A 27,926-nucleotide genomic window follows, 5' to 3' on the forward strand; every position below is an offset into this window, starting at 1 on the left:
GACAACTTCCACTCCCGCAGGCATACGTTCAATCAGGTGCTGGAAGGTATGTTGGGGAATGGTAGCCCATTCTTCAAGGAGTTCTGCACTGAGGAGAGGTAGCGATTTCGGTCGGTGAGGCCTGGCATGGATAAGGGTTTCCAAAACATCCCAGAGGTGTTCTATAGGATCAGGTCAGGACTATGTGCGTGCCAGTCCATTCAGGTATGTTATTGTCAGGTAACCACTCCGCCACAGGCCGTGCATTATGAACAGGTGCTCGATCGTGTTGAAAGAAGCAATCGCCATCCCCGAATTTCTCTTCAACAGTTGGAAGCAAAAGATGCTTAAAGCATCCATGTAGGCCTGTGCTGTGATAGTGCCACGCAAAACAACAAGGATTCCAAGAACCTCCATGAATAACACGACCACACCATAACACCACCGCCTCCGAATTTTACTGTTGGCACTACACACGCTGGCAGATGAAATGGCTCTGAGCACTATGGGACTTAACATCTATGGTCATCAGTCCCCTAGAACTTAGAACTACTTAAACCTAACTAACCTAAGGACATCACACACATCCATACCCGAGGCAGGATTCGAACCTGCGACCGTAGCAGTCGCGTTGTTCCGGACTGAGCGCCTTAACCGCGAGACCACCGCGGCCGGCGCTGGCAGATGACATTCACCGGGCACTCGCCATACCCACGCCCTGCCATCGGATCGCCGCACTGTGTACCGTGATTCGTCACTCTACACAACGTTTTTACACTGTTCAGTCGCTCCTTACACCAAGAGAGGCGTCGTTTGGCATTTACCTGCGTGATGTGTGGCTTGTAAGTAGCCGCTTGGCCATGAAATCCAAGTTTTCTCACCTTTCGCCTAAGTGTCATAGTACTTGCAATGGATCCTGATGCAGTTTGGAATTCTTGTGTGATGGTCTGGATAGATGACTGCCTATTACACATTACGACCCTTTCTAGCTGTCGACGGTTTCTGTCAGTCAATGGACGAGGTCGGCCTGTACGATTTTGATGTTTCTCTTCGCGTTTACACTTCACAAACACATCGGAAACAGTGGACATAGGGATGTTTAGGAAAGTGGAAATCTCGCGTAAAGACGTATGATACAAGTGACACGCTGCCTATCACCTGACCATGTTCGAAGTCCGTGAGTTCTGTGGAGCTCCCCATTCTGCTCTCTCACGTTTTTAATTGGCCACTGAGGTCGCTGATATGGAGTACCTGGCAGTAGGTGGCAGCACAATCCCCCTAATATGAAAAACGTATGTTTTGGGGGTGTCCGGATACTTTTGATCACATACTCGTAGTGTAGCTGTAGCTCATTCAGAAATAGTGTGTAAATATTGCGAAACAAAGACTCTGACGCGTGGCACTTATATCTCATGAGGAAAGCAACACTTGGCACAGATACCATGGACCTTCTGGTAATGGGTATTTGAAATATTACCTCCATCATTTGACACTTATAATAAGTATAGGAGCTTGCAATAGAGTAGCGAGAACACAACAGAACTGAAAATGCGTTTATGGAAAAAATTGCCCGAAGAATACTTTCCATTTACACTCTTCATTTGACACTACTGAAGGCGATTCTGCCATAGGATATGGACGGTAAGGTCTGTGGTCACCTGGAAGCTGTAGAGTGTGAGCCAGAGCGAGGTTTCACCCTGGGCTTTCCGTCTCATCGTGGTCGTGCGGTAGCGTTCTCGCTTCCCACACCCGGGTTCCTGGGTTCGATTCCCGGCGGTGTCAGGGATTTTTTCTGCCTCGTGATGAATGGGTGTTGTGTGATGTCCTTACGTTAGTTAGGTTTAAGTAGTTCTAAGTTCTAGGGGACTGATGACCATAGATGTTAAGTCCCATAGTGCTCAGAGCCATTTGAACCACTTGAACAAGAACAGATGACAGTCGCAAACACTACACGGTCACGCTGAAATGGCGTCTATTACAGAAGCTTCCATTAGACTTCGACTCAAATAAATAAATAATGATATGTATGTGCTCCAAGAAAAAAGAAAATCGGTGCAAAATTTGACCGAGTGCTGGAAATAGTTTACGCAACATTTACAACATAATTTTAGCGAAAACGTTCAAACCCAAGCATTCTACAGAAGTTACATAACGTTTTATGAGGTAATCCTACAGTCAATGGGGACTGACTTCTATGTACACGAATAATTTATTACAAAATTAACGAGAAAAAATTTTTCGTATCAGCTTACTGATCTGCTGGGTTTTAATATCTGAAACGACTTATCTAGTACATCGTTCGATGCACAGAGCGATTAAAGCATATATTTGGAAGATCCTGCGGCTGGCTAGTATGTGGAAGTCTGAGTTAATTTGCGTCGTTTTAAAACTCCTTTCCTGATGTTGCCTGGGGTTGATAAAAATTCGCGAACCAACTAACAGCTAACCATAATAACCAAAATGAAGTTTCTGAGAAGAATCAAGACCTGTAGCATATTTTATGACATTCGGAATGAAGACATCAGAAGAGAATTTAAGATGTTCTCACTACTAGAAAATGTCAAAAAATATAGGTGAAAATACATGAAACATATCCTTCGAAAGGGAAACGAGGGACTGCCAGAAGAAGGAACTGAATACCTACCGTTAGGAAAAGATGTTTGCGAAGACCAAGAAAAAGGTGGACTGAAGGGTCTGAACAGCCCCTCCAAAACTGACCTATGGTGACGATTACAGTACTGCTGACTAAGGTACACGAAAGGAGATTTCACGGGCTTTGCTTATACGTTACAGGTAAAGCTGTCATCAACTTAAAAGCTGCTTTGAACGGTGCTCTGCCAGGGATAAACCCATTCGAGATGAAATCCTTTGCCTTTCTGTGACCTTTAAACTGACTTATTCAGCCAATAATAGGGGATCTCCAGTATAACATTGATACCGAACCAGAGTACAATTTGGCATTTTTCACATTTACAAACATTGTCAGACGCAAAAGAACTGAAAAGGCACAGATAAAATTCCTACAACGGACCGGAGATCGAAACCTACATATTTAGATCCTTAGCAATTAATCACTGAACCAGCGTGAAACATTATTAAGGATTTTTGATTACCGTCGCTAAGTTAACTGCTATGTTAGAAACATTCGAAAGAACTCACACGTAATTTTCAACAGTACTAAAATCGAAAATATTAAAAGGTCTAGTGAGTATCCAGCGTTACGCAGGTGGGTATTTATTCTAATCTTCAATTAGTCCATCTCCTCCTTTCACTCTCTCTCTCTCTCTCTCTCTGTCCATCTCCTCCTTCCATTGTCTCTGTCCATCCTATCCTTCGCCTCCTTTCTGCCCATTTACTCCTTCCCCATCTCCACCGCCTTCCTTTATGTGCCCACCTCTTCCTCTCCCCTCTATCTGTTCATCTCCTCCTCTTTACGTTCATTTCTTCCTCCGCTCTGTCTGTTCATTTCCTCCTCCTCTTCTCTCCAAGTTCAAAATGGTTGAAATGGCTCTGAGCATTATGGAACTTAACATCTGAGGTCATCAGTCCCCTAGAACTTAGAACTACTTAAACCTAACTCACCTAAGAACATCACACACATCCACGCCCGAGGCAGGATTCGAACCTGGGACCGTAGCAGTTGATCGGTTCCGGACTGAAGCGCCTAGAACCGCTCGGCCATCTGTTTCTGCCGCTGTCCGTCCATCTCCTCGTCTCTTCTTTCCCTGACCATCTACTCCTCTCCCCTCTCTCTGTCCATTCTCTTCCCTCTGTCGATTTCTCCCTTTCCTATCTCTATCCATCTCCTCTTCCTTCTCCTCCTATTTTTTTCTGTCTCTTCCTTCCCTCTCCCTGAATGTCCATCTCCTCGTCCCTCCTTCTCTCTCGACGTCATCACCCGCGTCTTTGTCGGAAGGTGGTGGTTCTTACCCCTACAGTATTTTTTTTCAAACTGTAACTAATAAATTTACCAAATTTGACTGAAATCGTTCGAGGGTCTTAAGATGAACTTTTTAACCGTGGCTTTGCCCATATACACACATAATGTATTTTAGAAATATTTAAAATATTTAACGTCAATTTGAACACATACTGGAGAAGACAGCAATGGTTCTTGACTACTAAACATGTGTAGCAATTGGATATACATTCTAATCTCCTTCACCCACCTCCCCCTCTGTCCATCTCCTCATATCCCCTCTGTCTGTTTATCTCCTTGTCCCCCTCTTTCTGCATCACCTCCTCGTTTTGTCTTTGTCCGTTTCGCACTACCTTCTGTTTCTCTGCACGTCTTCCTTCCTCCTCGCTTTGTACATTTCCCCCTCCCCGTCTATATACCCATTTCCTCTCCCCCCCCCCCCCCCCCTGTTGCTGACTTTGAGTCTTGTTTTCGTTATTGCTAACGAATTCTTGATTGGGAATTGAAGTCGCTTAAAATGGGTAACCAGTTACTGCCCGCCATCCATGTTGAATACGTATTGGTCTCACCGCGGACATCTAGTACTCAGCCACACACAATTGATATCATCAAAGTGTACGGGCCTGAAGATGGCGTTGACGTAGCGTCGGAACTAGTCGCCATATAGATATGAAATCATAAGTACAGCTGGAGGAGTTTTACTTTTAACAAAAATTGTATCAGCTTATGTCCTACCATCATCCTATTTAACTATAGATGTACGAAGATTGAAATGGGTAAATCTGCTTCGATCGTTAATATATAGTGTCTGAGATTCCATTCCTGCTGCTGGATCTGTGAAGTTATTAGTTTCAATAACTGTATTTCACATAGTTTCAATCCGTGAACAGGTAGGATTACGAAGTTTTGAACGATTCAGATTCCGTAATATTACTCTAATCATAAGCCCATAAGCCATAAAAACTACTTTCCTGTTTTCTGTTAAAACTGAGAGCGAGAAAGAAAATAAAACAGCAAATAGTTGTGTGTACAATTTTTGTTTAAAATTATGTATAATGAGAAAGGATATACAGGGTACGGCCAAACTTTCACGAAAGATTCCTCACACACAAATAAAGAAAAGATGTTATGTGGACATGTGTCCGGAAATGCTTAATTTCCATGTTAGAGCTCATTTTAGTTTCGTTCCACCTACGCTCAATGGAGCACGTTATCATGATTTCATATGGGATACCCTACCTGTGCTGCTAGAACATGTGCCTTTACAAGTACGACACAACATGTGGTTCATACACGATGGAGCTCGTGCACATTTCAGTCGAAGTGTTCGTACGCTTCTCAACAACAGATTCGGTGACCGATGGATTGGTAGAGGCGGACCAATTCCATGGCCCCCACGGTCTCCCGACCTCAACCCTGTTGAGTTTCATTCATGGGGGCATTTGAAAGCTCTTGTCTACGCAACCCCGGTACCAAATGTAGAGACACTTCGTGCTCGTAATGTAGACGGCTGTCATACAATACGCCATTGTCCAGGGCTGCATCAGCGCATCAGGGATTCCATGCGACGGAGGGTGGATGCATGTATCCTCGCTAACGGAGAACACACCGAGCGAGGTGGCGCAGTGGTTAGCACACTGGACTCGCATTCCGGAGGACGACGGTTCAATCCCGTCTCCGGCCATCCTGATTTAGGTTTTCCGTGATTTCCCTAAATCGTTTCAGGCAAATGCCGGGATGGTTCCTTTGAAAGGGCACGGCCGATTTCCTTCCCAATCCTTCCCTAACCCGAGCTTGCGCTCCGTCTCTAATGACCTCGTTGTCGACGGGACGTTAAACACTAATCGCCACCGCCGCCACGGAGAACATTTTGAACATTTCCTGTAACAAAGTGTTTGAAGTCACGCTGGTACGTTCTGTTGCTGTGTGTTTCCATTCCAGTGTTTTTAAGAGAAGTAATGAAATGACTCTAACATGGAAAGTAAGCCTTTCCGGACACATGTCCACCTAGCATATTTTCTTTCCTTATGTGTGAGGAATGTTTGCTGAAAATTTGGCCGTACCTTTTTGTAACACCCTATATATGTGAGAAACAATTTGTCTAAGAGTTTAGCTGCGCTGCTTTGATAGTTAAAACTGTCTACGAGAAAGAAACCGAAACCGCACGTTTTCACTACACAGTATACCACAGCATATTCTTTCTCGCAGTTTGTTTAGAAGAAAACTTTTACACAGTTCTTTCAAGAAGTAGCATATCATATGCCCGTCTGAAAGTTTATTAGAATACTATATACAAATCTGAAGTGAATCAGTCGAGAACTTTGCGAGGTTTTTGGTAACAACAGTTTCGTATTATATAACGATCAGTAATTTTTCGAGATTACTGAGAACAACGTTAAATATCGACCTGTTTTTACATAGCACTATAGATTGTAAATATATGTTTCTATACCACATACATTAAATATATGTAACCTAGGTCCATTCCAAAGTGTATTAGTTACATGTAAAAATCTGAAGTAAAACGGTCAGGAACTTTTCCAGATTTTCGGTGCGAACGTTAAACAGTGACCTGTTTTTATGTAGTAACATAGATAACGAAAAGGTTTCCACTGACCCAATGAAGAGACTGTCCACTTAGGCGTCCAGTGGGTAACAACATGTTCTGCGAGCCACCAGCGTGAAAGCATTTCACGCCCTGCTGCCGAAGAGCGCTACGGGTCGTCGCCAGAACACTGTAGCCCCGCGGGGCTATCAACGCGCGAACGGGCCCGCCAGTTAACGAGACAATGATGGCGGCGCAGCCGTGTCGCGACACGACCGCCACTACCGCCGCGGTGTGACTGCTGTGCGTGCGTGGGTGCTGTGGCGGGGGCAGGAGGTGGGGGGCGGGAAGGGCTGGGGTGGGTTCTGGAGGCTGAGGCTGGAGGCTGGAGGCGGCTGATAGCCCGCTAATCGCGCTGCCTGCGACAGCGCAGTCCGTCCGCTGCCCTAAAATTAGACGTCGGGCAGGCGACGTCGCAGCGGCCTGGCCAGCCTTCTAAGTGGCTGCTGACAGCACAAAGCCACGCCGTCTCCTGTGTCCTCGCGTGTCCCAACATCTACAAACGACGCCTTGTCTCTCTGTTCTGTCGTGCAAGAAAAAAACGTACGAGTTGAGATAGCGCTCTGAAGGTTCCGCACAACTTCATTATGTAGTGCGACTGGATTCGTGATTTCCTGTCAGGAAGTTCGCAATTCGAGTTCCAAAAGAAATCCGTTGGAATTCTATTACCCGATAAATAGTACAATTCCCAAGGCTGTCAATTGAACTAAGTACATGGGCGTTAAAATTACGAAAAACTTCATTTGGAAAGACCACATAGATAATATTGTTGGGAAGGCGAGCCGATTGCGTTTCATTTGCAGGACACTTAGAAGATGCAACAACTCCACTAAAGAGACGGCTTAAACTACACTCGTTCGCCCTCTGTTAGAATACTGCTGCGCGGTGTGGGATCCTTACCAGGTGGGATTGATGGAGGACATCGAAAGGGTGCAAAAAAGGGCAGCTCGTTTTGTATTATCACGTAATAGGGGACAGAGTGTGGCAGATATGAAACGCGAGTTGGGATGGCAGTCATTAAAGCGAAGACGTTTTTCGTCGCGGCGAGATCTATTTACGAAATTTCAGTTACCAACTTTCTCTTCCGACTGCGAAAATATTTTGTTGATCCCAACCTTCATAGGTAGGAATAATCATCAAAATAAGATAAGAGAAATCAGAGCTCGAACAGAATGGTTTAGGTGTTCGTTTTTCCCACGCGCTGTTCGGGAGTGAAATGGTAGATAGTATGATTGTGGTTCGATGAACCCTCTGCCAAGCACTTAAATGTGAATTGTAGAGTAATCATGTAGATGTAGATGTAGAAATTTCGTGTGGCTCAAACGGTATGGTGCTTGTGTCTTTACCGGCAGCCCGTTCCCTGACGTATTTGTCCCTAACCTACCCCAATTGGTTCAAATGGCTCTGAGTACTACGGGACTTTACTTCTGAGGTCATCAGTCCCCTACAACTCAGAACTACTTAAACTTAACCAACCTAAGGACATCACACACACCCATGCCCGACGCAGGATCGAACCTGCGACCGTAGCGGTCACGCTGTTCCAGACTGTAGCGCCTAGAACTGCTCGGCCCCTACCCCATGTATCGAGGCGGAAACAAGAATCAACAATTCGACGTGAAATCCAAACGACGCGTTCTTTCTGGCGACTCCTCATATCGTCGGCATTTGAAGGCTAAGTTGATACGAAGACTGAAAACGGCTCACCGCGAAGGAATTAGTCAAATGATTAACTTTCATGGAAATCAAATGATTTATTAAGAGAAAGAGTTTGACAAATTGAGCAATTCAGTATCGAGAAAGTCCACCTATGTCCTTTATGCAGGCCTTATGCTGCTTGGTGATGATTGATAGAACTGTTGGAAGACCTCCTGTGGGATATCTGGCCAATATGTGTCCAGTTGGCGTATTAGATCGTCAAAATCCAGATCTCTGTAATAAATGCAGCTAACGTTCTCAACTTTGGGGAGATCAGTCGATCTTGTTGGCCAAGGCGGGGTGTGCCAAAAGCACTAAGACAAGCAATATAAACTCTCGCTGTTTGCGAGTGGGCGTTACCTTGCTCAAAAGTAAGACTAGTATGGCTTGCCAAGGAAGGCAACAAAACGGGGAGTAGAATATCGTCGAATATCGCTGGGCTGTAAAGTTGTCACGGATGCGGATGCTATAAAAAGAAATGTCACCCCTGGACAATCACTTCCGGTTGTTGAGCCTTATGGCGGGCAGCAGTCACGTTGGTATCCCTTTGCTATCCCCGACGACTCCATACACGTCTTTGGTGGTCAGCAGGGCTCAGATCGAAGTGGCACTCATCACGGAAGACAATTCTCCTCCTGTCAATCTGATTCCAGGCCGAAGACGTGTATGGAGACTGTCGCCCGCCATATGGCCCGATAGGGAGGAGTAACTGTCTAGGGGTGCCATTTCTTTTGTTCATAACGTGATCCCTTTGGTCATCATCTATGGCGCCCTTTTGCTTAGAGGCACGTCGATGTTATTCTACGCCGTTTTGTTTTCCTTAATGACAATCCATCTTTAGCTTACATTTCAACAATATATTGCTCACTTCCACATAGAGAGAGTTTCAACTCCTTGTCTTCGTTTTTGTCAAACCCTACTTTGGCCAGCAAGATCGACGGATGTCTCCACAGTTTATAAAGTGTGCAGTATTGATTGCAGGACCCTCCAGCCAGATATTGAGTTTCACGATCTGATATTCCAACTGGGCTGAATATGGCACATTATCCCGCAGGAGGACATTCGTGAGTTCTACCAATCAACGCTAAGCCGAATAACTGTTTGCGTGAGAGCCAGACAGTGACTAAAGTGTCATAGACTTGCTCAATTTCTGAACCTCCTTCTCTTGAATAAATCATTCAGTTGTTCTGAAAGTGTAATAATTTTTTTGTCGCTACATATACATAATATCTACCGATTTTCGTCCCATTTGGATAATCGCTTCGTGGTGCGTTTTTTTTTTTTTTTTTTTTTTTTTTTTGTTTTTACTTACAACTTAGAGCGTAGTTAATCCACAGGTCTTGGTTGATAGAATTTCCGAGTATCAAAAAATGTGACGTAAAAGGAATTATCTTTTGACTACATCGACTCAGACCTTTTTTCACACCTAGAAGGGATCGTAGGTGTTACGTATAACATGAATTTTAACTTTATGTCTCTATACGTTCGTGAGAAAATGTAATATTAACGTTTCGATGGACAGACAGGCAGACATATAGACAGACGAACGGACAAGATGGTAGTCCTATAATTAAGTGTTCCGTTTTTATTGTTTGAAGTACTGAACCTTAAGAAGGGTACATACATGATGTCAGGCGTTTATCATCAGCAATGTGAAAGTTGCCTAAAATTATCTGGCAACGGATCGAGCTCTCTTTCCAACGAGGGTCACTCCGAAACTAATTCCTGCCATTTATTTTCAAGTCATTTAAGCTCATAGGTCAAAATAGTCATTCTCTTAATAGAGAACAGTGGTCGCTTTGGAGCGCTGCAGATATGTCGAGCTTGTACTAGGCATCATATCACTCTCCTTCTTTTTTTTTTTTTTCTTTGGTCATCAGTCGACTGACTGGTTTGATGCGGCCCGCCAGGAATTCCTCCCCTGTGCTAACCTCTTCACCTCAGAGTAGCACTTGCAACCTACTTCCTCAATTATTTGCTTGACGTATTCCAATCTCTGTCTTCCTCTACAGTTTTTGCCCTCTACAGCTCCCTCTAGTACCATGGAAGTCATTCCCTCATGTCTTAGCAGATGTCCTATCATCCTGTCCGTTCTCCTTATCAGTGTTTTCCACATGTTCCTTTCCTCTCCGATTCTGCGTAGAATCTCCTCATTCCTTACCTTATCAGTCCACCTAATTTTCAACATTCGTCTATAGCACCACATCTCAAATGCTTCGATTCTCTTCTGTTCCGGTTTTCCCACAGTCCATGTTTCACTACTATACAATGCTGTACTCCAGACGTACATCCTCACAAATTTCTTCCTCAAATTAAGGCCAGTATTTGATATTAGTAGACTTCTCTTGGCCAGAAATGCCTTTTTTGCGATAGCGAGTGTGCTTTCGATGTGCTCCTTGCTCCGCCCGTCATTGGTTATTTTACTGCCTAGGTTGCAGAATTCCTTAACTGCATTGACTTCGTGACCATCAATCCTGATGTTAAGTTTCTCGCTGTTCTCATTTCTACTACTTCTCATTACCTTCGTCTTTCTCCGATTTACTCTCAAACCATACTGTGTACTCATTAGACTGTTCATTCCGTTCAGCAGATCATTTAATTCTTCTTCACTTTCACTCAGGATAGCAATGTCATCAGCGAATCGTATCATTGATATCCTATCACCTTTTATTTTAATTCCGCTCCTGAACCTTTCTTTTATTTCCATCATTTCTTCCTCGATGTACAGATTGAAGAGTAGGGGCGAAAGGCCACAGCTTTTTCTTACAACCTTCTTAATACGGGCACTTCGTTCTTGATCGTCCACTCTTATTATTCCCTCTTGGTTGTTGTACATATTGTATTTGACCCGTCTCTCCCTATAGCTTACCCCTACTTTTTTCAGATTCTTGAACAGCTTGCACCATTTTATGTTGTCGAACGCTTTTTCCAGGTCGACAAATCCTATGAACGTGTCTTGATTTTTCTTTAGCCTTGCTTCCATTATTAGCCGTAACGTCAGAATTGCCTCTCTCGTGCCTTTCCTTTTCCTAAAGTCAAACTGATCGTCACCTAGCGCATTTTCAATTTTCTTTTCCATTCTTCTGTATATTATTCTTGTAAGCAGCTTCGATGCATGAGCTGTTAAGCTGATTGTGCGATAATTCTCGCACTTGTCAGCTCTTGCCGTCTTCGGAATTGTGTGGATGATGCTTTTTCGAAAGTCAGATGGTATGTCGCCAGACTCATATATTCTACACACCAACGTGAATAGTCGTTTTGTTGCCACTTCCCCTAATGATTTTAGAAATTCTGATGGAATGTTATCTATTCCTTCTGCCCTATTTGACCTTACGTCCTCCAAAGCTCTTTTAAATTCCGATTCTAATACTGGATCCCCTATCTTTTCTAAATCGACTCCTGTTTCTTCTTCTATCACATCAGACAAATCTTCACCCTCATAGAGGCTTTCAATGTATTCTTTCCACCTATCTGCTCTCTCGTCTGAATTTAACAGTGGAATTCCCGTTGCACTCTTAATGTTACCACCGTTGCTTTTAATGTCACCAAAGGTTGTTTTGACTTTCCTGTATGCTGAATCTGTCCTTCCGACAATCATATCTTTTTCGATGTCTTCACATCTTTTCCTGCAGCCATTTCGTCTTAGCTCCCCTGCACTTCCTATTTATTTCATTCCGCAGCGACTTGTAATTCTGTATTCCTGATTTTCCCGGAACATGTTTGTACTTCCTCCTTTCATCAATCAACTGAAGTATTTCTTCTGTTACCCATGGTTTCTTCGCAGCTACCTTCTTTGTACCTACGTTTTCCTCCTTCCCACCTTCTGTGATGGCCCTTTTTAGAGACGTCCACTCCTCTTCAACTGTGTTGCCTACTGCGCTATTCCTTATAGCTCTTCATGTGTGACGTAATTCATGGCACCGCAGTCATTTCAATGGGACAGTCGGCTATTTGGGTCAACAAAGTGATACAGGTGAAATTTTACGCCAACTCTGAAAGCTGTGAAAGTTGCCTGGTATTCCTGGAAACTACCTGGTCCCTAAGTCATAGATTACTTGTCCCCGAAATTTCCCAAGTTTCACTGGAAACGCTCCACATGCCCGTAGTAGGATTTAGAGTCCGGTACCTACTACAAGGACATGGCTCCTAACAGCACACGAAATCCACCGCAGTATGGCAAATAACTCAGAAACTGTACATTACCTCTCTGGAGGCGTGTTATGTGGCCCCGAAAGGTCCCAGTTACGAAAAACCTCGAGGGCATTGCCTAATGAGGCAATACAATTAGTGGAAGGCGAAGTTCAGGACGGAGGATAGTTATTCACTTAAAAGAGAACAGCCATAAAAAGTATGTCTTTCGCATCAGGACTTGGGATCAATCATTCAGATTAGGGGAACATGAAGTAGGAAATTTATTTTAGTTTTCGCCTTGACAAAGTTTTCTTCTTTCTTCTACATGTACCAAGATGACAAATGTGTTCGAAGTGCTGCACGCATACGTTTCTGTTTTTGACAAACGCTCAGGCACCCTACCGCACCTGGCCCACCAGATACCAGATCTTAATCTGTAAAATAGTGAGCAGTTATCTGAAACAGCGGGTGAAACGTAGCCGTCACCATCTCCGCAAACTTACAGCGTTACATCATCTAATCACCACTGTCTTCTGCAATGGCACCCCTGAATACACTGAGGAGAGAAAAGTTACGAGGCAGCGGTATCCACATATACAGGTAGTGGCAGTATCGCCTACGCAAGGTATAGTAGGGCAGTACATTGGAGGAGGTGTCATTTGTGCTCAGGTGATTCATGTCATAAGGTATCCGACGTGAACATGGCTGCACGACGGGAACTAACAGACTTTGGACTTGGAATGGTAGTTGGAGCTAGAGGCATGGGGTATTCCATTTTGGAAGTCGTTAAGAAATTCAATATCCCGAGATCCACGACGCAATAGTGTGTGATGAAAACGACGGCCTTCACTGAGCGACCGGAAGCACTGGCGCTGACGTAGAGGTGTTAGTGCTAACAGACAAGCAACACTGCGGGAAATAAACGTTGAAATCAAAATGGTCCTACGACGAATATATCCGTTAGGACAGCGAGGCGAAATTTGGCGTTATTGGGCTGTGGCAGCAGACGATCGTAGTGAGTAGCTTTGCTAACAGCACGACATCGCCTGCAGCGCCTCTCCTGGGCTCGTCACCACATCGGTTGGACCCTACATGACTGGATAATCGTGGCCTGGTCAGATGATTCCCGATTTCGGTTGTGATGGTAGGGTTCGAACGAGATCCCACGAAGTCACTCACCCAAGGTGGGAGCAAGGCACTATGCAAAGTTCAAATGGTTCAAATGGCTCTAAGCACTATGGGACATAACATCTGAGGTCATCAGTTCCCTAGACATAGAACTACTTAAACCTAACTAACCTAAGGACATCACACACATCCAATCCCAAGGCAGGATTCGAACCTGCGACCGTAGGAGCAGCGCAGTTCTAGACTGAAGAGTCTAGAACCATTCGGCCACAACGACAGGCCTACTGTGCAAGCTGGTGGTGGTTCCATAATGGTGTGTGCTCTGTTCACATGGAATGGACTATGTCTTCTGCTCCAACTCAGTCGATCATTCACTGGAAGTTATTATGTTCGGTTACTTGGAGACCATCTGGAGCCATTCATGGACTTCATGTTCCGAAACAAAGATGATATTTTTATGGATGACAATCCGACCACAGTTGTTCGAGGCTGGTTTGAAGAACATTCTGCACAGTTCGAGCGAATAATTTGGCCACCCAGATCGTCCATTGTGAATTCCATAGAACATTTATGGGACATAATCGAGAAGTCAATTCGTGCACAAAATCCTTCACCGGCAACACTTTCACAGTTATGGACCGTTCGTTGTAGAGGCAGCATAGCTCAATATTTAAGCAGGGCACATTCCGCGGTTCCTGAGTCCGTGCCAAGTCGACTTGCTGCACTCCTCCGGGGGAAAGGAGGTCAGACGCGGTATTATTGAGGTATTCCATGACCTTTGCCACCTCAGTGTATATTTGTGTTTGCTTACTGTCCTCCTCGTCGAACTTAGACCATTTTAAACGCTACTGATATCTCTGCGCATTATTAGTGTCATGCCTCTTGGGGTGACTAATTGTTTTGCCCGGTTTGCTTACAAAGATAGAGTAAGCACATTAACCCAGTAAAACAGCACAAGATTTCATTTACGTACTGCCAGTTTCCCAATCAGTGACCACCAGTCGTTATAAGCTTTTTCCAAAAATGAAAAAGAGCCTACATGCAGTGTTCCTGAAAGCTGGAACTGTAGCTATTGTCCTAGAGGTTTGACGACATCTGAGTCCCCAGAATTTTGACCATGTTTCCAGACGCCCGGTGAGATGAAAGTCTCAAAGATAAAGTCTCAAGATCATAAAACATTAGGTGGCTCCATCCAAATCTGGTAATGAGTTCCGCGATCATAAATCTGCGACAGGTCCTGGAATTACCGTGTTTGTCTTAAAAATTAAAGACGGCGGATGGCGGGAATATTTGAAAATTATTATGCACCGTGCGCGGTACCACTGGCGGGAAAAACCACACTGAAATAAGTACAGCAGTTTTTTCCAATGCTCGCTATGATTGAATGAATCCACCGCAGTTTTCCACAGTGGTACTTCTGAAAAATATTTTAAGAATACATAGCCACTGATTTTCTAGCGTCATGTCCAAATATGTTCAATTAACTATAGTATTTCCACAACTATCTTTACCTAAACTGAGTGTAATGTTCACAATTATTCTGTCATTTACTAAAATTTATGTAAGCACTCTCTCTCTCTCTCTCTCTCTCTCTCTCTCTCTCTCTCTCTGTCTGTCTCTCTCTCATACACAACCACATACATACACACACACACACACACACACACACACACACACACAAGCTGCTTCAGGTCAACTGATGCCACATTCACATTTATACAAGAATTATTTAAATAGCGTTATTTGCAGTATTTTGATGTACCTCACAGAGTGCTCAAAAGTATCCCAAGGCTATGAATTACTTTTTTGCGCTATATGAAAAATATTATCTGGAAAATTACGTAAACCATATAAATTGCAATATTTCAGAGTACTTTACAGGGTGCTCAGAAGATCTCAAAGCTCGCGAGTTTTGTTTTACACCTCAGTCAACCAAAAATTTACATAAAGGGTGTAAATGGTTGTATTTTAATGTATGTGACATGACGATCAAAAGCATCTGATCGCTACGAATTATTTGAGCTGTGTTCTAAAGGATTTATCGAAAAGTTACATAAAGTACCACTTTCGAATGTGCAGAGAATAATTTCTTTCACCTTATAATACCTCCATGGTATCAGCCTTGCAAGTATAAGAAGAGGAGAATTCATAACGTTTCTCCGTTATAGATATTCGACGATCACCGCGTTTAGCTAGATCATATAGATGCCAATCTTTTTTCTTTTCTTCCGAGGTTCGTCACAGTCGCGATAATAGTCATTTCTTTCTGGCCGATGACTGTTATCGTAACTGTGAGGCATGTTAGAAGCAAATTTAATTTTGGACACTGTAAGCATGTTCTGCATTATATGCGGCTTGTGGAATATCATAAAGCGTGACTTAGAATTCAACCGTCAAGATTTCGGAGGTTATTTAAGTATATTTCTGCGTAAGGGCCCACGGTCTCGATAACTGGTTACAGCGTAATTACATTTCGTTACATTTATCACCCCTCCTATCTTCGCACTTGTGTTACACTGAAAATTTCTGGGCAAAAGTGCAAATGCCGACGGCGTACGCTGTGTATCATGTTTGGAAATAAACTCCTTTCAATCGCTCGCGGTACTTGCTATTGACAACAGTAATGGTTACTTCACTCGTCGCTCTCAAAGACTGCATTGATCAGCGCTGGGATCTCTTTCGGGTTTGTTTATCTGACAGAGTTAGTTGCGCGTTAACGGTGATACAGAGCACTGTGGATAGCTTTACACGCGTTGAGTTCGCAGATCGGAATCTCGTGCGTGGCTGAATGCAACACAGAGCGGCGCAGCGACGCAACATTGAGCTGTTCCCGTAGCGGCGACCAACAAATCACCGCACGAAGGCATGCTTTCGCGGCGACATCCATTAATATAATATTTTCCTGTATGAAACCGCGTCAGGTGGTTAACAGCCCACGAGCTATCGGCATAGATCCCCTTTTACATTATCTCCACCATGTAAAAAATACGATGACGTCAAGATATGTTTAAATAATTCCACGATGGTGTCGTCAAAGAGCCGGGACAAGAAGTCTATAGAGTCTGTAATGCAAGCAGACGTTAATACACTACTGGCCATTAAAAATGCTACGCCAAGAAGAAATGCAGGTGATAAACGGGTATTCATACACTCCTGGAAATGGAAAAAAGAACACTGACACCGGTGTGTCAGACCCACCACACTTGCTGCGGACTCTGCGAGAGGGCATACTGACAGAACCAAAGGCACATAGACACAGGCAACAGAGCATGCACAATGTCGGCACTAGTACAGTGTATATCCACCTTTCGCAGCAATGCAAGCTGCTATTCTCCCATGGAGACGACCGTAGAGATGCTGGATGTAGTCCTGTGGAACGGCTTGCCATGCCGTTTCCACCTGGCGCCTCAGTTGGACCAGCGTTCGTGCTGGACGTGCAGACCGCGTGAGACGACGCTTCATCCAGTCCCAAACATGCTCAATGGGGGACAGATCCGGAGATCTTGCTGACCAGGGTAGTTGACTTACACCTTCTAGAGCACGTTGGGTGGCACAGGATACATGCGGACGTGCATTGTCCTGTTGGAACAGCAAGTTCCCTTGCCGGTCTAGGAATGGTAGAACGACGGTTTGGATGTACCGTGCACTATTCAGTGTCCCCTCGACGATCACCAGAGGTGTACGGCCAGTGTAGGAGATCGCTCCCCACACCATGATGCCGGGTGTTGGCCCTGTGTGCCTCGGTCGTATGCAGTCCTGTTTGTGGCGCTCACCTGCACGGCGCCAAACACGTATACGACCATCATTGGCACCAAGGCAGAAGCGACTCTCATCGCTGAAGACGACACGTCTCCATTCGTCCCTCCATTGACGCCTGTCGCGACACCACTGGAGGCGGGCTGCACGATGTTGGGGCGTGAGCGCAAGGCGGCCTAACGGTGTGCGGGACCGTAGCCCAGCTTAATGGAGACAGTTGCGAATGGTCCTCGCCGATACCCCAGGAGCAACAGTGTCCCTAATTTGCAGGGAAGTGGCGGTGCGGTCCCCTACGGCACTGCGTAGGATCCTACGGTCTTGGCGTACATCCGTGCGTCGCTGCGGTCCGGTCCCAGGTCGACGGGCACGTGCACCTTCCGCCGACCACTGGCGACAACATCGATGTACTGTGGAGACCCTACGCCCCACGTGTTGAGCAATTCGGCGGTACGTCCACCCGGCCTCCCGCATTCCCACTATACTCCCTCCCTCAAAGTCCGTCAACTGCACATACGGTTCACGTCCACGCTGTCGCGGCATGCTACCAGTGTTAAAGACTGCGATGGAGCTCCGTATGCCACGGCAAACTGGCTGACACTGACGGCGGTGGTGTACAAATGCTGCTCAGCTAGCGCCATTCGACGGCCAACACCGCGGTTCCTGGTGTGTCCGCTGTGCCGTGCGTGTGATCATTGCTTGTACAGCCCTCTCGCAGTGTCCGGAGCAAGTATGGTGGGTCTGACACACCGGTGTCAATGTGTTCTTTTTTCCATTTCCAGGAGTGTATTTCAGTGCCAATATCCAGGCTATCAACGACAAGTTACATTAGCCGTGCGCCACCTTGCCTCAGGATAGGAACTAATGTTTGTTTGACGCTGTTCTAAACTGACTCACTGCATGTATCCAGGTCAGAGGGAGAGGGCTCCTTCTTTGGAAATTTTCTAATCACAGAAAAACCATTGTATAACCTCTCAACCCGGGGAATTTCATTTCGTTTCTTCTTTCCGTTCTACATCCTTAACTTCTTTGTCCAGGCGGACTATTTTTATGGCAACAGTCTAGTTGATTTACTGCCAGCGTTCACATCACAAACAGGAAAGAAATCCTTGTTGGTCCATCATGGTCAGGGGACATCGGCTGGTTAAGTAATTGCCAGTGTCAATGAAATTTAGCAACAGTCTTGTATCTTAAGGTGATATTTTACTTTATTTTCAAGGCTACCAGTTTCAGCATTTCATTACGGCATCAGGGATGGAGAGGTGCTTATCCTGAAGCTGGCATAATGAAATGCTGGAACTGGTAATCTTCAAAATAAAATAAAATAACATATTAGGTTACAGGGCTGTTGGTGATTTTCATTGACTTCGACAACAGGAAAGCGGGTTGAGAATAGCAGTCATTGATTCCTTATATCCTCTACGAGATGCATAATGAAGATTATCACGTATCCGAATGACAATCTGTTATCACAGAGGGGCCTGAAGGTGGTGTAATGGAACACAAAGGTACACTACTGGCCATTAAAATTGCTACACGAAGAAGATATGCAGATGATAAACGGGTATTCATTGGACGAATATATTATACTAGAACTGTCATGTTATTATATTTTCACGCAATTTGGGTGCATAGACCCTGAGAAATCAGTACCCAGGACAACCACCTCTGGCCATATTAACGGCCTTGATACGCCTGGGCATGGAGTCAGACAGATCTTGGACGGCGTGTACAGTTACAGCCTCCCATGCAGCTTCAACACGATACCACAGTTCATCAAGAGTAGTGACTGGCGTATTGTGACGAGCCAGTTGCTCGGCCACCAGTGACCCGACGGTTTCAATTGGTGAGAGACCTGGAGAATGTGCTCGCCAGGGCAGCAGTCGAACATTTTCTGTATCGATAAAGGCCCGAACGGGACCTGCAACATGCGGTCGTGCATTATCCTGCTGAAATTTAGGGTTTCGTAAGGATCGAATGAAGGGTGGAGCCACGGGTCGTAACACATCTGAAATGTAGCGTCCACTGTTCAAAGTGCCGTCAATGCTAACAAGAGGTGACCGAGACGTGTAACCAATGGCAGCCCAGCCCACCACGCCGGGTGATACGTCAGTAAGGCGATGACGAATATACGCTTCCAATGTGCGTTCACAGCGATGTCACCAAACACGGATGCGACAATCATGATGTTGTAAACAGAACCTGGATTCATCCGAAAAAATGACGTTTTGCCATCCGTGCACCCGGTTTCGTCGTTGAGTACACCATCGCAGGCGCTCCTGTCTGTGATGCAGCGTCAAGGGTAACCGCAGCCATGGTCTCCGAACTGATAGTCCATGCTGCTGGAAACGTCGTCGAACTGTTCGTTCATATGGTTGTTGTCTTGCAAACGTCCCCATCTGTTGACTCAGGGATCGAGACGTGTCTGCACGATCCGTTGCAGCCATGCGGATAAGATGCCAGTCATCTCGACTGCTAGTGATACAAGGGGATCCAGCACGGCGTTCCGTGTTACCCTCCCGAACACACCGATTCCGTATTCTGTTAACAGTCATTGGATCTCGACCAACGCGAGCAGCAATGTCGCGATACGATAAACCGCAATCGCGATAGGCTACAATCCGACATTTATCAAAGTCGGAAGCGTGATGGTACGCATTTCTCCTCCTAACACGAGGCATCACAACAACGTTTCACCAGGCAACGCCGATCAACTGCTGTTTTTGTATGAGAAATTGGTTGGGTACTTTGATCATGTCAGCACCTTGTAGGTGTCGCCACCAGCGCCAACCTTGTGTGAATGCTCTGAAAAGCTAATCATTTGCACATCACAGCATCTTCTTCCTGTCGGTTATATTTCTCATCTCTAGCACGACATCTTCGTGGTGTAGCAATTTTAATGGCCATTAGTGTAGATAATACATACAACTGAATGTATCATTTCCTTACATACAGGTTTTTGTGAACTATTTTGTCTGACATACGTGCGCGAGGAGAATACCGTGAAGAGGGAGGAGCGGCTGGGACCGTCGACCGCTTTTCCTTGGCGTGGGGCCATCAAGCGTCATTCCCGCCTATCTGCGACTGGTGGGCTATTACGCCTGTCCCGGGTTTTTGCAGACGGCTTTTCGCTTTCTAGCCACCGCTTCTGCCAGTGCTCTCGCCCGCGGATAGGTGTGACATACGACCCGTGGCAACGTATTTCCCTTGCTCTATCTCCCGTAGGACATCAAGTGTTAAACAGCGCGTTCATTCATCATGATATTCAGGTAGAGCTCATTGTTCCTTGCTATGAAACATTCCTGCTTTCTTCTTTTACACAAAGGTAACCTTGATGTTTTGTTCCACCACTGCATTACCAGTAGTTCGCGCACACTTGTTATATTACAGGTAGGCAATTGGTTGGGGCAGATCACGTACGTTAACCTCAATGTGGCTGTTTAAGGCTATATAAGTATATCCCCAAATCCGAGAAAGGAATAAAAGTATAAATCAAACGTAGTCGAATTTGTTTAAACCCTACCGACGAAATGTTGTAACAGGTAATTCTGATTCAATCCGTCTGGAACACAGCATAATGACAGTGAAACGTGGTGTGTGCTGACACCGACAAAGAAGGAACTGGAAGAATTTGGTGTTACAAATTAATGTCAGAAATTAACTGGCGTTAGAAATCAGTCTTCCTCGCCGACTGCCATGGTAACAACACATGTCATATTACACCGACCCTTCTTCTGAAATATCTTCCTCGTTTAAATATCTGAGCGTAGCGCGGCAAAGCGATGTGAAATGGAATAAACATGTGAGAACTGTGGTAGGGAAGACGAATAGTTGACTTTGTTGTTACTGATAGAAGTCTGGTTCATTTGAAAAGGAGACAGCAAATAGAACGCTGGTACAACCTGTTCTTCAGTAATGCTCGAGTGTTTGGAATCCGTATCGGTTCGGATTAAAGGAAGACATCGAACCAACTCAGGGGCGGGCTGCCAAATTTATTACCGGTTAGTTCCGGCAACACGTGAGTGTTATGGAGATGGTTCGGCAACTCAAACGAGAATCCCTGGTGCAAAGGTGACGTTCTTCTCTAGGAATACAATGGAGAAAATTTGGACAATCGACATTTGAAGCTGGATGTAGAACGATTCTACTGCCGCCAACGTACATTGCTCTTGAAGATCACGAAGATAACATACGAGAGATTAGGACTCATACGGAGGCGTATAGACAGTCGTTTTTCCCTCGCTCTATATGCGGTTGGGACGGGAAAGGTAATGGTTATCAGTGGTACAGGGTACCCTTCGCCATCACGCCATATGTTGGCTTGTTGAGGACCTAACTAGATGTAGACGTAGAATATTCACAATACGGAGGTATGTGAAATCACAGATGGGGAGGACGGGGGGAGTGAGAAAACCACAGAAAAGATTTTTCAGAAGAAGGGTCGGTTTGATATGACATCTGTTGTCATTGCAATCAAAGGGAGAGACGGATTGCTCATTTTCAGTGGTAAACAATAAGTATTATATGTGAAACATGTTATGGAGGATACTGATTGTAGCAGACACATAAAATTGACAAGATTAATATAATATAGAAGAGAAACATCGTTGATTTACGAAAAGAAAACGCAATAATTGTAAATGGGTCCCCTGGAACAGCACTTGTATAATCCAGTACGAATTATAACCTCACTTTTAACGATGAACCTAAACATCGGTTTTATAGTTCTAATCGTAGTCTGCAAAGAAATACACATAATTAACTTTCAAAGAAAGTACTACAACAGTTCGTAACCGTAACGAAAATTCTACCACTGTCGTAGGCAACACACGTGGGTCGAAGCCTTCCGCAAATTCCAAAACCCCATAAGTCTAATCTCCTCTGAAGTCTTCAGATCTAGAAGAAAAAAGCCAACAGTCACATTTTCGGGTCTCATAACGTTAAATTCCTGCAAAATTCTGTGCGTAAGTGTTCAAAACAAAAATAATCCAGACATCGATTAAACATGCCCGGTTGTATAAGCCAACTTAAGAGGAACTTAAAAATAGATGTGCTCTAAAGAATAAATAAATAGGAATGACAAATAACGAAACGTCCTAGAAACGCTTGTTGTGTAAATACAAAAACATTTAACTCCGTTACCTGATTACAGTTCCTACTGTAAATCTGTAGGTTTTAATTCTTAAACAGGCAAATAAACTACACACATTAAGAAAACTGTCAAGGTTCGGTCAGATATATGGGTAATTCAGCAAATAACTGGAAAATAAGGTAGTTAAAATTCCCTAATATAACTTCAGATACAACATGGAAACTCGACTCAGAATGTAAAAAGGAGGGTACACACTTCATACTTACTTTGAATTAACGTTGTTCGTCTGCTGCTAAATCTTCCGGACTCACAGATACTGAATCTTATTAGTTTCGGCACTGCATTGAAAACTGCAATGACAAGGTTAAACTAGTGAAATATATTTTTTGTCTGGTTGTGAATATAGTGTCGAAAGCAAGGTCGTCCTTCGGTGTCTATTGTTTGGATGACTCTGATAAGTTCTTGCACTGGTGGGTGTTCTGTTCGTGCTGCAAAGGATGAAACGAAGGCAGACACTAAAAGACGTTGAAAGTCGGTACCGGCACATACCCTACAACTAAAAGTGTATATGCAGACTGAAGCGACGAATGAAAATTTGTACCAAGGCCCGGGGTTCGCACCCGCATCTTGTGCTTACTAGGGAGTTGCGCTAACCATTATGCTACCCTGGATGAGTGCCTTCGCACAACAGCATGGTCTACTCTATCACGCCTCTCTTTCAATACAGGTTCCCACTCACGCCTCACCCAACTCAGCTACTTAAAATTGCTACACCAAGAAGAAATGCAGATAATAAACGGGTATTCAGAGGACAAATATATTATACTAGAACTTATCTGTTATTATATTTTCACGCAATTTGGGTGCAGAGACCCTGAGAAATCAGTACCCAGAACAACCACCTCTGGCCGTAATAACGGACTTGATACGCCTGGGCATTGAGTCAAACAGAGCTTGGATGGCGTGTGCAGGTACAGCTGTCCATGCAGCTTCAACACGAAACCACAGTTCATCAAGAGTAGTGACTGGCGTGTTGTGACGCCCCAGTTGCTCGACCACCATTGAGCCGACGTTTTCAATTGGTGAGAGATCTGGAAATGTGCTGGCCAGGGCGGCAGTCGTTCATTTTCTGTATCCAAAAAAGCACGAACAGGAAATATAAGATGCGGTCGTGAATTATCCTGCGGAAATGTGGGGTTTCCCAGTGGTCGAATGAAGGGTAGAGCCACGGGTCGGTAACACATCTGAAATGTAATGTCCACTGTTCAAAGTGCCGTCAATGTGAACAAGAGGTGACCGACACGTGTAAGCAATGGCACCCCATACCATCATGCCGAGTGATATGCTAGTATGGCGATGATGAATACACGCTTCCAATGTGCGTTCACCGCGATGTCGCCAACACGGATGCGACCATCATAATGCTGTAAACAGAATGTGGGTTCATCCGAAAAAATGAAACTTTTGCCATCCGTGCACCCAGGTTCGTCGTTGAGTACACCATCGCAGGCGCTCCTGTCTGTGTTGCAGCGCCAAGGGTAGCAGCAGCCATGGTCTGTGTGTGTGTGTGTGTGTGTGTGTGTGTGTGTGTGTGTGTGTGTGTGTGTGTGTTTGGGGTTTACGGGCACTAAACAGCGTGGTCATCAGCGCCCTACCCATGGTCTCTGAGCTGATAGTCCATGCTGCTGCAAACGTCTTCGAAGTGTTCGTGCAGATGGTTGTTGTCTTGCAAACGTCCCCATCTGTTGACTCAGGGATCGAGACGTGTCTGCACGATCCGTTACAGCAATGCAGATAAGATGCCTGTCATCTCCATTGCTAGTGATACGAGGCCGCTGGGATCCAGCACGAGGTTCCGTATTACCCTTCTGAGCCGAGTGATTCCATATTCTGCTAACAGTCACTGGATCTCGACCAACGCGAGCAGCAATGCCGCGATGCGATAAACCGCAATCGCGATAGGCTACAATACGACCTTTATCAAAGTCGTAAATGTGATGGTATGCATTTCTCCTCCTTACATGAGGCATCACAACAACGTTACACCAGGCGACGCCGGTCAACTGCTGTATGAGAAATCGGTTGGAAACTTTCCTCATATCAGCACGTTGTAGGTGTCGCCACCGGCGCCAACCTTGTGTGAGTGCTGTGTAAGGCCAATCAGTTGCATATCACAGAATCTTCTTCCTGTCAGTTAAACTTCTGGTCTGTAGCACCTCATCTTCATGGTGTAGCAATTTTAATGGCCAGTAGTGTATCACATAGCACCAGTGTGTCGTCGAGCTTAAACACCCCTATCCGTCGGGCAAATCACCATCAACAGAGTAACACATGCCCTCATGTCCTTAGAAACTTGGATATTAGCCCAGGACATTAGAGCAAAGTCAAAGTGAGAGATTTGTAAGCCATCACGTTTCTTCCCCTTAGCAGCCAGGTCAAAGCGATTCAAATGTCTCCCGTATTCGAGCCGGTTACCTGTGCGCTGAACGCCTTTTTTGTAGCGTGTATAAACAACTGGCTACGGAGGTGGCTACCTCGAGAAATCATAATTTGGACATTGCGTCAGGTAATAATTCCACAACAATGGAAAATACAGAGTGAGAACTATTGAACAATATGTAATAAAATCGTCATAACATCAGAATGGTTTGCGTTAGGATGTTTAAACTGCACGGCTGGCCGCTGAGCTTCACGGAAATTACTATGGTTTGATTTATTGACGAATCCCACTTTCATAAGCGAAATTGGCTCATCTGCGGGACTGAGAATCCGCATTTCGCGATGGAGAAGTCTCTTCTCCCTCAACGGGTTTAGTGAGTAATGCCCTGTCACGGAATAATCGGTGCGATATTCCACGAAGGCACAGTGACTGCCGAAGGGTATGTGAAGATTTTGGAAGATGGTTTCGTCAACATTACCCAATGTGACCCTGATTTCGACAATACGTGGTTCATGCAATACGTAATTCGACCCCATAGAAGCAGGAGAATGTTGGATGTCCTGGAGGAGTTCTTTGGGGACAGTATTATGGCACCATGGTACCAAGAGCCCACTGGCATGGGTCTCCAAATCTGAAAAAAATGCGACTCCTTTTTGTGGGGCTATATTAAAGACAAAGTGTACAGCAACGAGCCTAAAACCATTGCTGAGCCAAAAACAGCCATTCATGAGATCATCGACAGCATCGACGTTCCGACACTTCAGCGGGTCATGTAGAATTTCGTTATTCGTCTGCGCCAAATAATCGCGCCAGTGATGGTAGGAATATCGAACATGTCATACCCTAAATCCGAACATCTGTAGTGACGTTTAAATGTAGAATAAAGTGTGTGCTCGCCGTAGTTTGTAACTAATTTACATTTTTCTTCATATGTTCATGAATTTTCACCCTGTAGCAATTGTCTTTCGACGTAGTACAGAGCACAAAGGAAGCGTTTTGTGAATGGACTTCCATTTGAGCAGTGTCTTGAATGATGATTTACAAGAAGCTGAAGCAGTTCATAAAAGCGAAAAGAGGTGGGTGTTAAGTTACGATTTGTGTTAATCGCGATTCCCGGAGTATCTACTGACAGACTGTGTTCCATCAGGGGTCAAATGAGCTGCATAGTCTGCAGATAAATCTGTATCCAAAATTCTGCTTGCGAGATAACCCTGAGAATCGTAAACATGGAAAGAGTTAAGAGATGATGGAGGGAACTAATTTGTCGCTCTTAATTATATCTCGAGCAGTAACAGTAAAATTGAAAAGAAGAAAGAAAACACGTGGTTCAGAGCGCCGCGCTAGTGGGAATCGCCATGACACAGCGTAAAAAATGTTTCCGGTGATAACGGGAGAGGCAGCGGCGGGAACAATACCGCTGTGGCCGACGCTGCGACCCGAGATTGAAGTGCGTTGGCCACGGTTGCGTGGGACGTGCCGCAGAGCGAAGAGAAGGACCTGTGGAGGGAGGAGGAGGGGGGGAGGAGGGAGGAGCTGCCGTCACAGGATTCCCAGGGGTCAGAAAGGAGGACGCCGTGGCAACCAAAACAACGCACCCTCGCTCCACAGTATTGCGAGTAACGTATTCTGTGATTCGAAACCTGCCTCATGGTATGTTCGTATTATTACGATCGTGAGTTTAAAGCTAATGTGTGGCGGTTAAATGAACTGGATGCAATGGTAAGTTTTGATATTCCTAGTATTGAAGCCGCCACTTTATACCTCAAGTTTTGTGGTTGTGGTCTTTAGAAGACTAGTTTCACGCAGCTCTCCACGCCTGTTCATCCCATGAAATCCACTTTATCTCAACTTAATTATTTTAATCTGCATTCGCTCGAATTTATCTGCTGGAGTCGTGCTTTAAAATTTTTACTTCTTCACATCCTTCCATTATCAATCTGACAATTGTTTGATGCCTTACGTTGCGTTCTATCAATCGAACCCTCCTGCTGGTCAAGTGCTGGCTCGTGTTCCCTTTCCCTTTAGTGCTTCCTGATTAGTTATCCAACCTATTCATCTGATCTCAGTATTCCACTACGTAACCACATTTCTAGAGCTTCTTTTCTCTTCTTCTACAAACAGCCCCGTGTTCTCTTTCATAAAAGGCTACATTTCAGACCAATATCTTCCGACATGACTTACTAACACTTAAATTTGTATTCGACGTGAATAACTTTCTCTCCCTCAGAACTTTTTTCTGGCCAGCGCCCTTAAGCAGTAGCATACTCTTTACTTCCGCTGCCGACTTTTATTTTCCAGCTGAAATACCCAGACTCTTACGCTATCATTAGTGTCCCGTTTCTTTGTCTAATTGCCTAATTGAAAAAATTCGTTTACATTCCATAATTGCTATTTTACTTTTTCTGTAATTCATGTTGCAGAGAATAGAGATGACTTTCAGATGGGAGTCTCTGAGGTGCAGCAGAAAACCACAGAAATTAATCTAAAATTCTCTGTAGATAAAATTAAAGTCTAGGCATCAATCAGTAACATCGAAAACAGACTTGACTAATAAAATCTTGGAGCAGGTTGAATATTTTAAGTATGTAGGATGCGACTTCATATACGAATACCACCATAAAGTGGTCCAAAAATGAAATTTACTTCCACATGTAGAAGGACTGTAAAAACTTTGTCAGTAAAGAAAACCAGCTGATGTTTTATAAAACAATAGTAGTGTATCACATAGCACCAGTGGTGTCGTCGAGCTTAAGCATCCCTATCCGTCGGGCAGATCACCATCAGCAGAGTAACACATGCCCTCATGTCCTTAGAAACTTGGATTTTAGCCCAGGACATTAGAGCAAAGTCAACCTGACAGATTTGTAATCCATCATGTTTCTTTCCCTTAGCAGCCAGGTCATAGCAATTCCAATTTCTTCCATCACCCGTATTCGAGCCGGTTACCTGTGCGCTGAACGCTGTTTTTGTAGCGTGTATAAAGAACTGGCTACGGGGGAGCCTCCCTCGAGAAATCATAATTTGGACATTGTGTCAGGTAATAATTCCACAACAATTCCAATTTCTTCCATCACCCGTATTCGAGCCGGTTACCTGTGCGCTGAACGCTGTTTTTGTAGCGTGTATAAACAACTGGCTACGGAGGCGGCTCCCTCGAAAAATCATAATTTGGACATTGCGT

The 27,926-nt window shown here is 44.7% G+C and overlaps 1 protein-coding gene and 1 non-coding gene across 7 annotated transcripts in view; one reads left to right on the plus strand and one right to left on the minus strand.

Annotated features, from left to right (window-relative positions):
- The window catches only part of LOC126281896 (ankyrin repeat and death domain-containing protein 1A-like), a 713,288-nt gene that overhangs the window by 466,938 nt on the left and 218,424 nt on the right, over positions 1-27,926 (minus strand). The window contains exon 1 of one of the 6 annotated variants that reach the window (XM_049981217.1): positions 6,516-6,744. The exons of 3 other annotated variants lie outside the window; for them this stretch is intronic. The gene's annotated coding sequence lies outside the window, so the exon portion shown is untranslated. Of the gene's footprint in view, positions 1-6,515; positions 6,745-27,926 lie in introns of those variants that run through there. 2 more of the 6 variants (XM_049981215.1, XM_049981219.1) reach the window with 2 other exon arrangements.
- Positions 5,510-5,582, plus strand: Trnaa-cgc (transfer RNA alanine (anticodon CGC)). Its single transcript has one exon. It is a non-coding gene; the product is annotated as a tRNA-Ala (tRNA).

The sequence above is a fragment of the Schistocerca gregaria genome, chromosome 7 (genome assembly GCF_023897955.1).
Source record: "Schistocerca gregaria isolate iqSchGreg1 chromosome 7, iqSchGreg1.2, whole genome shotgun sequence".
NCBI lineage: Eukaryota > Metazoa > Arthropoda > Insecta > Orthoptera > Acrididae > Schistocerca > Schistocerca gregaria.